Source organism: Glycine max, chromosome 1 (assembly GCF_000004515.6).
Source record: "Glycine max cultivar Williams 82 chromosome 1, Glycine_max_v4.0, whole genome shotgun sequence".
Classification (NCBI taxonomy): Eukaryota; Viridiplantae; Streptophyta; class Magnoliopsida; order Fabales; family Fabaceae; genus Glycine; species Glycine max.
In genome coordinates, this window is record NC_016088.4 from 4,128,774 (window position 1) to 4,143,282 (window position 14,509).

Here is a 14,509-nt window from a genome sequence, read left to right on the forward strand (position 1 = left end):
CATGGGTTTTTCTTTTTTCATCTTGTGGTGGGAGTTTCGTTGTGAAATACAGCCTCTGACAGATATCATGCATGTTGATGATGATATGTGCCTCTAACAACATTGGCATCTCCTTAGGGTCTAGTTGTCTTAGATTGTTAGCCATAACATAACAATGGGTGCGGAAAATGCCAAGTAACGTATTTTCTGGAAATTAGTATAGTATAGGTAGAATGATAGTACGCAAGAAACATAAACAACTAAAATGAGAATTAAAATAGTTTATTATATGGAATAAAATCATTAATGCAAGCTTTGGAAAAAAAGGCCCCTCTAATTAAATTGATGAAGCGATTTTTTAAAACGATTTAAAGACGTGTGTTACACTATGAAATTGTGTCATTTGTGGTTTGTGGAGAAGTATACAGAAGCTATTAGTAGCTTCTATATTAACCTATATCGATCCAAGCACACATAAATTATACTGCTTGATTACATAGAAGTAGAACGAGTCTTTCTGTTTTTATCTAAGACTCAGTTAATTATTTTTTATTTTTTAGTTGTTTTTTTTTTGTCTTTTATATATTTTTAATTTAGTCCTTCTATGTAAATTAATCAGAACGATTTTTTTATAGCTATTTTATTTTAACTAGCAAGTTGACAGAAAAAATAACTTTAAAAAAAATTAAAAGATTAAAATTGAGAATTTTATTTATAAAAGACTAAACTAAACGTTTAAATGATCATCCACCAAAGATGTAAGTCGTGCCCAAGTTGAGTGTTTGTATTAACATCCATAATCCACGTTTGATAAATTTTTACGTCAAGATACATCTAAAGTGGATAAAAAGTTACTTCTTTCATATTTGATTTGTGTGGATGCGAATCCACTTCCAGAGAAGATTGAACTGTGCTAATAAGATATAATAAGTGTTCACATAATTTTGCCTTCTTGTGTTTGAGAGGGAGTGAAACAAAGCAATAGAAGCATTGATTCCCTCTGCCCCAACTTTTTGAGTTGTCTTTGTTTTTCCTACATGGATCGAACAAAATGCACATGGCAAGTGCAGCAGCAATCCGTAATAAAAGATATTGTGGCCAAAATTCGTGTGTGCATTCTACCCATCTATCTATTTATCTTTTTCCTACTTTTTTCATCTTGTTGTTTACATCATTTCTTTTACCTTTCTATCCACTACACATAAAGCCACCCCTTTTGATGAATTCTTTTGGATCCATTTTACAAATTTATTTTTAAAATGGGTATGTTACGAAATTTATGATTGACATAAGTCTGTTTTTTACTAAGGAGTAGATGAATCAGCAATTTTGATTAGCTGTTTCAGTTCCATCTAACTTTTTTGTTAAACAAATTAAGAAAAATGAAAATGTGACTTTCACGTAAACCAACAATTGCATATTGCTATATCAACACTGTCAAAGCAGCGGTGAATAAACACAATGTGCTAATAACGTACTAAAAATGCACTATGGAACAGCAAAAAGGAATAGCGTGTTGAGGTAGTATGAATAAACAACAGAACATAATTGCTGGTTCTGGCATCCCCTTACATGTGTCATGCATAGGCTGAAACAACAAATACAAATTGCTGGTTTAGAATGCAGAGCCGTTGCTTGCTGCTATAGGTAAGCACAAGTCCATTTCCCCCCCTTTTTTTCCCTTTGCATTTGTTTCTTCCCTTTTTTACTTTACCTTTATGATCAAATTTTATATTCATGGTGCATGTTATTTTTGCACGCTTATGGCATATGCTTTAAGCTATAGAAGTAATTTTTTTAAAAAATAAACTCTAAAAGTAGTTGCAATTTGCAAGCTAATTTAATGGTTAAAGTCTCTTGATGTGGTTGTGAAAATTTAATTTTGCATCCGTTAATTAACTCATGAAAAAGCACATCAAATAACAATCACATTTTGCTACTTTTACTATTTGACATGACATTGTACCTCACGATGTCGAACCAATAATTCTTTTTGTTGGTTTTTCCTGTGGTGTTGATGTGGCAAGTCGGGTTGTCAGTTTGACATAATCTTTGGTCAAATCAGATCCATTGGTAATAAATTTCGTAACAGATACATTTTAAAAATAAGTTTGTAAATAGATCAAAAAGGGTCAATCACTCTTTGGGCTAAAGTATGTGTTCGGTAATATGTTTGTTTTGGACGTGATTTCAAACAGTTGTTCCTAAGAGGCATGGGTATTTTCATTAGGAAAATATTTTATCAACACTTAATATCTTATCCAACAAATAGAAAAAAAAATATAAATATAATAGAATTTATGATATGATAAAATGAGAGAAATAAAAAATAATTCATATATCATTACTATTTTTATTTGGATAAACATTGGCATGCATTAGCATATTTAATCCTTTAACATGTGCATGCCTTTTGAACCATGTTCAAATTTCCATCAGCAGAGGGCCATGACGGCACTTCCCAACTCTAATTAGAGCAAACAGATCCTTTGGCCAGATGATTGATTATATGTATATACACGTTCTCATTTGGTCGACCCCCCATTTTTTACCCCAACCCGTGATAAAATATTTTTTAATGGTTGGAAAAAGAACTAGATGTTATTTTTCAATTAAAATTAGAGTTTTATCTTAATAATTTACTAAGATTTGTATTAAACACCAGCATAAAAAATACTAAAATAAAATTTCCATTTTAAATGAAAAGTATCACTAAAAATACTTAAAACTGAATGTCTGTATCTAAAATTTGCCCTATTTTGTTGAGGTTGAGGCCTGAGGGGCTTGAGGGAAAGGAACTCTACACCCTAGGAAGATAGTTTGAGACAGATTAAATATATAGATAAAGAAAATAGGAAGATAGTTTGAGATAATTGAGAGAGAAATTTTTTAGCTAGTTGAGGACGTAGTGTGTAAAATATTCAAATGATAGAAAAGAGAAAACATTGGGCATGTTTATTTGAGATATTGAGGAGAGTGAGAATCTCACTTTAAAATGTAAATTATGTATTCTAATATACTCCTATAGTATAATATGAGTAATTTAGTCTCATTTTTTTTAATTTTAAAACTAATACTTTGCTAATAGATAACCTTTCCAACTCTACTTATTACTATGTGGCCCAATTGAAAAGGGGTTTGGGTCTTGCTAGGGGCACTAGCATTATTGCTTGTGTACCCAACAATTTTTTAATACTCAAAATGTCCTTTTGCTTTTTTCTTTCTTTTAAGTTGTTTTTTTTTTTCGTGCATTCATTCATTGTTCATTTTCTCTGTTTCCTCTTGGTTTTTTATTATTGTGAGAGGTGCATGTTGCCGCTTCGGTCGAGGTGAAAGACCCACGGAGGTATGTCGGTGATGATTGTTACGGTGGTTGGTTCAATTGTTAACGGAGATGCGTCAAAGGTACACCGTTAATTTTTGTTTTGTTTGAGTAACATACAGACTAAGTAATCCGTAAGTTTTAATATAACTTATGATTTAACTAATCTGTATGATTTATACGGATTATATAATCTGCAAATTTGCACATACATAAAAATTTATGTCAAAATTCAAACAATACTTAAATCAGTTACAATACAATCATTCCTAAATAAAAAAATTATTTTAGAGTTAAAAGAAAAAACAAAATCAATATATTTAGAATTAAAAAAAAAACTATTTTGAAACATAATTCAAAACAAACAATTTTTTATTTATCTAATAAACAATAACTATTTACAAACAAATAATAAAATAATATATTTATTTTCATAAAAAACTATTTAAAAACAAATACAAAATTAATATATTTAAAATTAAAATAAATAACTATTTCAATTCATAATTCAAAATAAACTATTTTTATTTAAAACACAAACAATACTATTTTTAAAACAAAATTAAAATTTATATATTTACAATTACAAAAAAAATTACTATTTCAAATCATAATTCAAAATAAACTTTTTTATTTATAAAATAAACAATAACTATTTACAAACAAAAAAGAAAATAATATATTTATATTTCATAAAAAAACCTATTTAAAAACAAACAAAATAATACTTTTTATTAAAAAAAAATTTACTATTAAAAAAATAAATTTAATACATTTTGTAATAATTTAAAAAATAACATACGGATTACATATTCCGTATGTAATATACGGAACCCAATCACCGCCAAGTAACCATTAACGAAAGAGAAGGAAGCTTACCTCAACGACGGAAGCGGCATAATGCGATGGAGACGTCTTCAATGCTGACAACAAAAGTAGCCAATTGCGGCGGCACGAAGGAAACCAAGGAAGAGGAAGCAAGAAGACGAAGACACAGCGTAAAAAAGAGAAGGGAGACGACGACGTATGCACGAAGAACATGAAAGCGCATGAAGTAGGGTTTTTAAAGGCATTTTTGTCACTTCACTTAAATTGCTGGGTGCACCTAGCAACACCCAAGGGGTTTTGGATGTGCTCACTATACCCATCAAGGCATCCACAATTCAAATTGAGTACCTTACAAGTTGGTTACAACACAAAAATAACAACTTCTTGCATTATCTAGGCTCTTTCATTGATAGTAAGCCATGGTAAAATCCGATGCTTAATTTTCAGTGTTTTTCATGTTTTCTATTTTAATTCAATATATAGTTGTTCATATCGTTGCCTGCATTTATTTCAATCTATTATGCAGGGATACTGGTATGTGCCAGTATCAATCTCGAGTAGACATATTCTGATTAACGCTCGCTTTGTTACACTTTCTCTTAGTGGTGGAAGACAATTTATCAATGAACCTTTCAAGCATTTTTTTTCAGTATCAATGACAGACTTTGGAACAATGTGTTAATGATTTTAGAACATTGTTAGGTTCATATAAACTTCTCTTCAAGCACTTTTACAATATCCAAACAAAATACTATACCATAGAATACTAAGTATCCAAAGGTCCTACTTCATAGTGATCAATTATCACAATTCACAAGTGATTATAAGTTTGATACAACAATACATACAGTGCAGCAACCACCTCTGTAACAACTTTTCAAATTTACTAACAAATAATAATAACAAACTGATAAACTACAAGAGTAAAGATAAACTTCTACGGGAGGCAGCAGTAGGGAATTTTCTACAATGGACGAAATCCTGACGGAGCAATGCCGCGTGAAGGTAGAAGGCCTACGGGTCATGAACTTCTTTTCCAGGAGAAGAAGCAATGACGATATAAGGGGAATAAGCATCGACTAACTCTGTGCCAGCAGCCGCGGTAAGACAGAGGATGCAAGTGTTATCTAGAATGATTGGGCGTAAAGCGTCTGTGTGTGGCTTTTTAAGTTTGTTGTCAAATCTCAGGGCTCAACCTTGGATAGGCAGTGGAAACTACCAAGCTGGAGTACGGTAGGGGCAGAGGGAATTTCCGGTGTGGAGTAGGGAAATGCGTAGAGATCGAACAGAACATCAACGGCAAAAACACTCTGCTGGACTGACACGGAGAGACGAAAGCTAGGGGAGCGAATGGGATTAGATACCCCATTAGTCTTAGCCGTAAACAATGGATACGACCGTGCAATGCTGTAGCTAACTGTAACTCACACACAAAACTAAGGGAGATGAACATACATTTTTTTACTGCAGCTGCTGATACAAGTTCAACAATGAGAATAAGATAAACCTGAGGCTAAGTCAACACTCCTGTTATATATCAATGGTCTCAAATTTTGAAGTTGTCAAAAAATATTGCAAGTTTAGAGTTCAGACAAAAAATAAGACAGTAACAGATGGGAATGACATCATGTTCACATATAGAGTTGTTTGAGATTAGGCTACATTGTTCACTCATTGCAGTTTCGGATATCACAGGCAATTGCAATGTTGCAGGTAGTGGTTGTTGCATCTCACAGTTTCATCCTTAAATCCTGGTCATCATAGGTCCTCAACCTAGAGGCTCTTCAAAGGAGTTGTTGTGGTTGCCAATGGAGGGCCAGAGGAAGCAAATGCAATAGAGTATAGGAGGTGGCTTGTTGTGAATGAGGGAAATTAGAAATGTGTCATGAAGGTGATAGGGAAAACACAGCAGGGAAGAAAATGAATCAATATTGAATGGTGGAAACAGGACATTGACCACAAAGTATCACTAGTATATTACGTGAGAGACTTGCAACTTGAGCAAAATTTTAACAATACATTTATTGTTGTGGATTCCTTGTTGACTTCCTAAGTCTTCCAAAAATGTCTCCTCTGCTTTTTTTTTTCTTATCTCTCACTTGATGATATCATTGCATTGCCATTTCTGAAGGTCTCTTGCACTCTCTTTTTGTGAGTTCTTGAACTTGGAAGATGGCTGAGGCAGTTCTTGAAGTTGCACTTGAAAAGTTGAGCTCTTTCATTGGAAAAGAGATGGGATTATATCTGGGTTTTGATTGAAGGCTACCCTTCAAGATGCTGCGGAGAAACAGTTCTCAGATGAAGCTATAAAGGATTGGCTGTGAAAGCTAAAAGATGCAGCGTACGAGTTGGATGACATCCTAGATGAGTGTGCCTATGAAGCATTGGGGTTGGAGTACCAAGGAGTCAAGTCTGGTCTATCGCACAAGGTACAATACTCTTGCTTATCCTCTTTTCATCCCAAGCATGTTGATTTTTGATACAAAATAGCAAAGAGAATGAAAAGGATAAGTGAGAGATTAGATGAAATTGCGGAAGAAAGGAAAAAAGTTTCATTTGACTGAGACAACTCCAGATAGAAGTGGAGTCACTGAGTGGGGCCAAACTAGCTTAATCATCAATGCACAACAAGTCTATGGAAGGGAAGAAGATAAAAAAAATTGTAGACCTTTTGATGGCTCATGTCGATGCTTCTCATTTTGAGGATTTATTAGTTTATCCAATTGTAGGTCTAGGTGGAATTGAAAAAACGACACTTGCACAACTCATCTTCAATCATGAGATGAGATTGTGGGTGTGTGTTTCTGAAGATTTCAATTTGAATAGAATGAAAAAGCTATAATTGAAGCAGCATCTAGGCAGGCTTGTGTAAATTTGGATCTAGACCCGTTACAGAAGAAAGCTTCAAGTTTTGCTTCGAGGAAAAATATATTTTCTTGTTTTGGATGATGTGTGGGATGATAAACCAAAACAATCATGGTAAAATATATTTTCAAGAAGTTGGAACATGTATTGGCTTGTGGGACAAACGTGCTTTTATATTGGTCACTACTTATCTCTCAAAGGTTGCAACAATCATGGGAACAATGTCTCCTCATAAATTATCAATGTTATTAGAGGAAGATGGTTGGGAATTGTTCAAACACCAAGCCTTTGGACCAAATGAAGAAGAACAAGCGGAGCTTGTTGCCATAGGGAAGGAGATAGTAACAAGTGTGGGAGAGTGCCTCTTGCAGCAAAGCACTAGGAGGTTTTCTACGCTTCAAAGGAAAGGAAATGAGTGGCTTTATGTTAAGGAAAACAACCTTTGAAGTTTACCACATAATGAAAACTCCATAATGTCCGCCTTGAGATTAAGTTACTTGAGCTTACCAATAAAACTCAAACAATGTTTTGCTTATTGTGCAATATTTTCCAAAGATGATATAATAATAAAGCAATGTTTAATTGAACTTTGGATGGCTAATGGATTCGTTTCATCTAATGAAACATTAGATGCTGAAGATGTTGGTGATGGTGTGTGGAATGAATTGTATTGGAGATCATTTTTTCAGAATATTAAGACAGCTGAATTTGGCAAAGTTACAAGTTTCAAGATGCATGATCTTGTTCATGATCTTGCACATTTCGTTGTGGAAGATGTTTGTTGCATTACAAAAGACAATTGTGAAACTACTTTTCCCAAAATATTCCACCATCTTCGGATGTTATACTAAGGAAGCCATTCATCCAGTTCAGTTGCACAAAGTCAAATATTTGAGGACCTATACATAATACTAGCCAACTTTGTTCTCATGTATTGAAATGTTATTCTTTGTAGGTGCTTTGGTTAGGACAAATGAAAGTATTGTCATCTTTAATTGGTGATTTAAAACATCTAAGACACATGAATTTTCATAGGGGACACTTTATAACTCTTCCAGAATCTCTATGTAGATTGTGGAATTTACAGATATTGAAACTAAACTGTTGTTATCATTTGCAAAAGTTGCCTAACAATTTAATGCAGTTGAAGGCTCTCTAACAACTATCTTTGAATAACTGCTGGAAACTGTCAAGCTTGCCCCTCAGATAGGGAAGATGACTTCCTTAAAGAATTTATCCACCTACTATTTTGGCAAGGAAAGATGATTCCTTTTGGAAGAATTAGGACCATTGAAGCTGAAAAAAGGAATTCACATTAAGCATATGGAAAAAGTGAAAAGTGTAATGGATGCCAAACATGCCAATATGTCAAGAAAGCAACTGAATTCGTTGTCGTTTTCATGGGACAGAAATGAAGAGTTTGAATTACAAGAAAATGTTGGGGAGATTCTTGAAGCACTTCAACCTGATACCCAACAACTTCAAAGTCTGATCATGTTATGATATAAAGGTGCTCATTACCCACAATGGATGTCTTTTAGTCCTTCTCTGAAGATATTAATAATTGCAGGGTGTTGTAAGTTAAATGTGTTGGAAGGTTTTCAATGTTCAACTTGTCTTGACCATTTGAAAATTCATGACTGCAGAGAGGTGGAAGGTTTGCAAGAGGCTTTCCAACATATGATTGTAGAAGCAAAGCTTCATGATGAATCAAGATTGATTCAAAGATGTTTTGATGATAACAAAGGTGATGACAAAAAGCTCAAAGGTCAATCAAAGAATGAGTTCAAGATGTTCAAGATAGAATCAAGAACACTTCAAGATTCAATTAAGAATTAAGATTCAAGGATCAAGCTTCCAGGAATCAAGATCAAGATTCAAGAATCAAGAGAAGACTTAATCAAGATAAGTATGAAAAGATTTTTTCAAAAACTGAGTAGCACATGAATTTTTCTCAAAACATGTTTACCAAAGAGTTTTTACTCTCTGGTAATCGATTACCATATTATTGTAATCGATTACCAATAGCAAAATGAATTTGAAAAAGTTTTCAAATGAATTTACAACGTTCCAATTGATTTCTAAAAATTGTAATCGATTACAATGTTTTGGTAATCGATTACCAGTGCATTTGAACGTTGAAATTCAAATTCAAATGTGAAGAGTCACATCCTTTCACATAAAAGCTTTGTGTAATTGATTACACTGATTTGGTAATCGATTACCAGTGATTGTTTATGAATAAATCAAAAGATGTAACTCTTCAAATGGTTTTTGACTTTTTCAAATTGGTTTTAAGTTTTTCTAAAAGTCATAACTCTTCTAAATGATTCTCTTGACCAGACATGAAGAGTCTATAAAAACAAGGCTTTGTTTTGCATTTTAAATTCAATCAATCCAATCAATCTAATACAATCATTTACAAGCCTTGAATCTCTTTGAACTTCTTCTTCTTCTTTGTGCCAAAAACTTTCCAAAGTTTTCTGGTTTTCTAAACCTTGAAAACTTGTGCTATTCATTCTTTTCATCTCTTCTCCCTTTGCCAAAAAGAATTCGCCAAGGACTAACCGCCTGAATTCTTTTTGTGTCTCTTTTCTCCCTTTTCCAAAAGAACAAAGGACTAACCGCCTGAATTATTTTGTGTCTCCCTTCTCCCTTGTCAAAGAATTCAAAACGACACAGACTGAGAATTCTTTTGATTCTTCCCTTTCCCTTATACAAAAGTTTTCAAAGGACTAACCGCCTAAGAATTCTTTTGTATCCCCATTCACAAAGTATCAAAGGTTTAACCGCCTGAGATCTTTGTCTTAACACATTGGAGGGTACATCCTTTGTGGTACAAGTAGAAGGTACATCTACTTGGGTTGTTGACTGAGAACAAGAGAGGGTACATCTCTTGTGGATCAGTTCTAGTGGAGGGTACATCCACTAGGTTGTTCAAAGAGAACAAGGGAGGGTACATCCCTTGTGGATCTTTGCTTGTAAAAGGTTTTTTACAAGGTTGAAAAGAAATCTTAAGGACCGCAGGTCGCTTGGGGACTGGATGTAGGCACGGGTTGTTGCCGAACCAGTATAAAAACTCTTGTGTGTTTGTCTCCTTTTTTCCTACTCTTTTACTTTCCACTGTGCATTTTAATTTCTGCTTTTACTTTTGGTTAAGTTTCTTTTCTACTCCTTATTCTCTTAACAACATAATTAAAAGCCTTAGAAGAGTAAATTTTTAATTAGTAAAAGTTTAGGAATAATTAATTCAACCCCCCCTTCTTAATTATTCTGAGGCCACTTGATCCAACAATGATTGCCTTGAAGGAGTTAGAGTTATCCGATCTTCCAAACCTAAAATCCTTGCTGACTTCTTTGGAAACCTTCCCTTGCTTCGCAAATTGACTATGGCAAATTGTCCTAAGTTGATGTGTCTTCCACCTACCCTAAGCCTTACTAGTCTGAAAGATTGACAATTGAGGATTGCCCTGAGTTGAAGAAGCTCACATGCCCAATATTAGACCATGGCGATCAATAATATGATTCCAGTGCAGGCGTATCCTATCCCTTCCATGAGGGACTATTAATATCTTTTTTCAAATTGTATATATCCAGCATAGTTACAGGAACAACAGATTGTAGAGTTTTAAAATTTGCAAGAACAACTTTTGTTATTGTCACCAAATTTTACAATTTTAAGTTTTCAAACAAAGTCATGCACTGTCCAATTTCTCGTGTTTCATTCCCCAGCATATATCCGATTTCTTCATTTTCTATTTGTTCCTGAGCCCTAATTTTCAAAAATATTTTAAACTAGATGATGGCCGGGTGGAATTTAATAGTAATGGCAAATTAATATAACATACAAGTCTAAATAAATTTCTATTCAACTTGTGTACATGCAACAAGTTGAACAGTAAATTGATGCGTATAATCAGAAATAACCATGTGTGTCCTCTTTCAGTGTCTCATTTAAGTCTCTACAAATAGACCGGGAAGGATTGATGGCTGGTAGTTGTACGTCCATATTGCCATACCTAAGAAAACTTGTGTTTTCCTTTTCCCTTTTTGTTGGTTTTATGGAGGAAATTATAAAAAACAGAGGAAAGAAGAGAGACAATGCGTATACGGAGGAAATAGAATTATTCTATTCTAGTTCAAATTGTTCTCAGTAGCGATACAATAAATAGCAAAAGATAAACTAATTATATAACAAGATATTAGCAAAAACAGAATATTAAAACTAACTTGCTCCTTAAAGATAGGAACCACTTATTGACTAGGCTAATCCATTAAAACTGACTTACTCCTAAAATATAGGAAATCAACTTATTTACTAAATCCTATTTTAAAACTGAAAAATAAAATATTATGCAGTTACAAAAGTATATCTTCAACATTCTTCCTTGCTTTTGGAACTGCAAACTCCAATTCTTTGAGTTTAAGTTTGTTGATAGGTAGTGACTTTGTAAACATGTCAGCCAGTTGATCTTTAGACTTGCAGTAAATTAAGTTCACTTCTCCACTTTGTTGCATCTTTATCAAATAATAGAACTTGATGTTGAAATGTTTAGTCTTCTCATGACATACGGGATTGTTTGCAATAACAATGACTACTTGATTGTCAACAAAAATTCCAGTTTTGCTCCTTTTAGAAAATAGAATGTTTGACCTTGTTGTAGTGAGATACATTGGATATCCAATCAAACTCCCATAATATCCTTCATCAATGTTATCAACACCTTCTTCTTTGCTAAACTTCTCCTTTTGATTCATTGGTGTGCTAACAGACTTGCATTCCTCCATTTGAAATTTCTTCAAATTTTCTTTTGCATATTTCCTTTTTTTCATGTTTAGCATTCTTTCAAGATGGCAATGATCAAGTCTCATGTGCCAGAGTTCCGTGGGTGTGACTTGAGTGAAATAGGTTGTATGCTTCTCCTCTGCTGGATCAAATGAGAAACTTTTACCTTTCATTTTAACCCTTAGAACTTCCCAGCCAAAATTGTCATAGAAAAAGTAATGTTGATGTTCAAAGGACACTTTAAATCCCTTTTTAATCAATTGACCTGAACACGTTGAAGTTGCAACAGTTCCTTTTCCTTTTACAGGAATATAGCCACCATTCCCAATTCTGACCTTTGAGACATTAGTTGGCTTCAAATCCTTGAATAGAGTCTTATCATATGTCATGTGATTCGTACAACCACTATCAATCAACCAACTTTCACTTGATTCACTACTCAAGAAGCATGTGGCCACAAACAGTTGGTCCTCCTCTTCTTGATTAGCAATCTGAGCTCCCTCATCATGGTGATTTTTGTTGGGGCAGACCACCACTTCATGCCCTATCTGGTTGCACTTGTTATATTTTGCATCTAGTCTCCTCCAACATCTAAAAGGTGCATGACCTTTTTTGCCACAATGATGACAAGGTGGATAATTTTTCCTTTTATCCTTACCTTTGTTTTGGTTGTTTGCACTATTTTCGTTGTTTGCTGGTTGATTCTTCTTGAAAAAATCCTTTTTGCTTTCATCAACTTCATGATGTTTGGCGGGCAAAGCACCTTCGACAACACGATCTTGCCTCATCAACCTTCGCTGCTCTTGAGCTTGCAGGGCATGTAGCACTTCTGCCAATGTAATTTTCGACAGATCCTTTGTGTTCTCCAATGAAGCTATAGATGCTTCATACCTTTCCGGCACCGTTACCAAAATTTTCTCTACAATTCTCGAATCAGCAAAATCATTTCCCAACAACTTTATCTTGTTGGCAATACCCAACAATTTGTTTGAGTATTCTTTGATTGTCTCTGACTCTTGCATCCTTTGAAGCTCAAATTCTCTCCTTAAATTCAGCAGTTGCATGCTTCGTATTCTATCATCTCTAGCGTATTCCTCTTTCAGATAATCCCAAATTGCTTTGGGTGATTTAAGAGTCATGATTCTGATGAATATCATTTGTGAAACACCAGTGAACAAACATGACCTCGCCTTTGCCTTCTTCATCTTTCTTTCCTTGTGATATTTAATTTGGGCCATGGTGGGATTTTCAGGCAGCGGATATATTTCATAATCCTCTTCCACAGCATCCCACAAATCCAAAGACTCCATGTAGGATTGCATTTTCACTTCCCAAAGATCATAATTCTCTCCATCAAAGATTGGAAGAGTTATGTGGGAAAAACTTGCTTCACCTTCCATGGTACAAGTCTCGTAAGAATAAGGCTCTGATACCAATTGTTGGTTTTATGGAGGAAATTATAAAAAACAGAGGAAAGAAGAGAGACAATGCGTATACGGAGGAAATAGAATTATTCTATTCTAGTTCAAATTGTTCTCAGTAGCGATACAATAAATAGCAAAAGATAAACTAATTATATAACAAGATATTAGCAAAAACAGAATATTAAAACTAACTTGCTCCTTAAAGATAGGAACCACTTATTGACTAGGCTAATCCATTAAAACTTACTTACTCCTAAAATATAGGAAATCAACTTATTTACTAAATCCTATTTTAAAACTGAAAAATAAAATATTATGCAGTTACAAAAATATATCTTCAACACTTTTTATTCACAATAACAACTACTACAACAAATATTATACCATAAAATACTACAAATATCCAACATAGCTTCGTCGTCATAGTGATCAATTATCACAATTCACAAGTGATATCCATTCACAATGATCAACTATCCCAATTCACAACAATATCAAATTCTTAAGTTGTCAACTAATATTGCAAGTTCAGACAAAAAATGAAAGAGCAACAAATTGGAATGACAACATTTCACACAGAGGGCTGTCTGAGAAGAGGATACCTTGTTCACTCATTGCAGTTTAAGACTTAACAGGCAGTAGCAGCCTTTGCAGGTCATGGTGGTTATGGCTCGCAGGTTCATCCTTAAATCATGGTCATCATAGGTTCACCTCACCCTGGAGGCTCTTCAAAGGAGTTATTGTGGTCGCCAGAGGAAGCAGATGCAAGAGAGTAAAGGAGGGGGCTTGTTGTGAATAAGTTATGAGAAATGTGTCATGAAGGTGATTGGGAAAAGGAAAACACAAAATGGAAGAAAAAAAGTCAAGGAACCCAATGAAAACAACTCTGTTTTAGGCATTTTTGGGGCATAGACTAGCTAACTTGGCAGACACATGATTTTGACTGAGTCTATCTGAATTTTCCCAAATCTAGCCAAGGTTGATCCGGTCTTAGTTTCCAAGCTAGTTGACTCATTTTTTCACCATGGAATTATTGAACTTTTTTGAGTTTGAGTCAACTTGTTAGGCTAGCTCAACAAGAATTATAAAATTTCAGTATAATAAAGTTGTTATAGTATATTAATATTTCACTTGTATTGGCACAAAATTCAAAAAAGTCAAAATTATATGATGCAAGGTAGTAAATTTCAGTTCGAGAATTATCTGAAACATCCATGTTTCTTAATTAAGCAGCATTTCACTGCTATTAGTACGGTTCTGTTCTTTTTCTTTGTTTTTGTTGTGATTGCCATAATGTGTTATTTG

General features: G+C 34.0%; 1 pseudogene; it reads left to right on the forward strand.

Annotated features, from left to right (window-relative positions):
• Positions 1-6,301: 6,301 nt before the first annotated feature.
• Positions 6,302-8,678, forward strand: LOC102661728 (putative disease resistance protein RGA4; annotated as a pseudogene).
• The last annotated feature ends 5,831 nt before the right edge of the window (positions 8,679-14,509 follow it).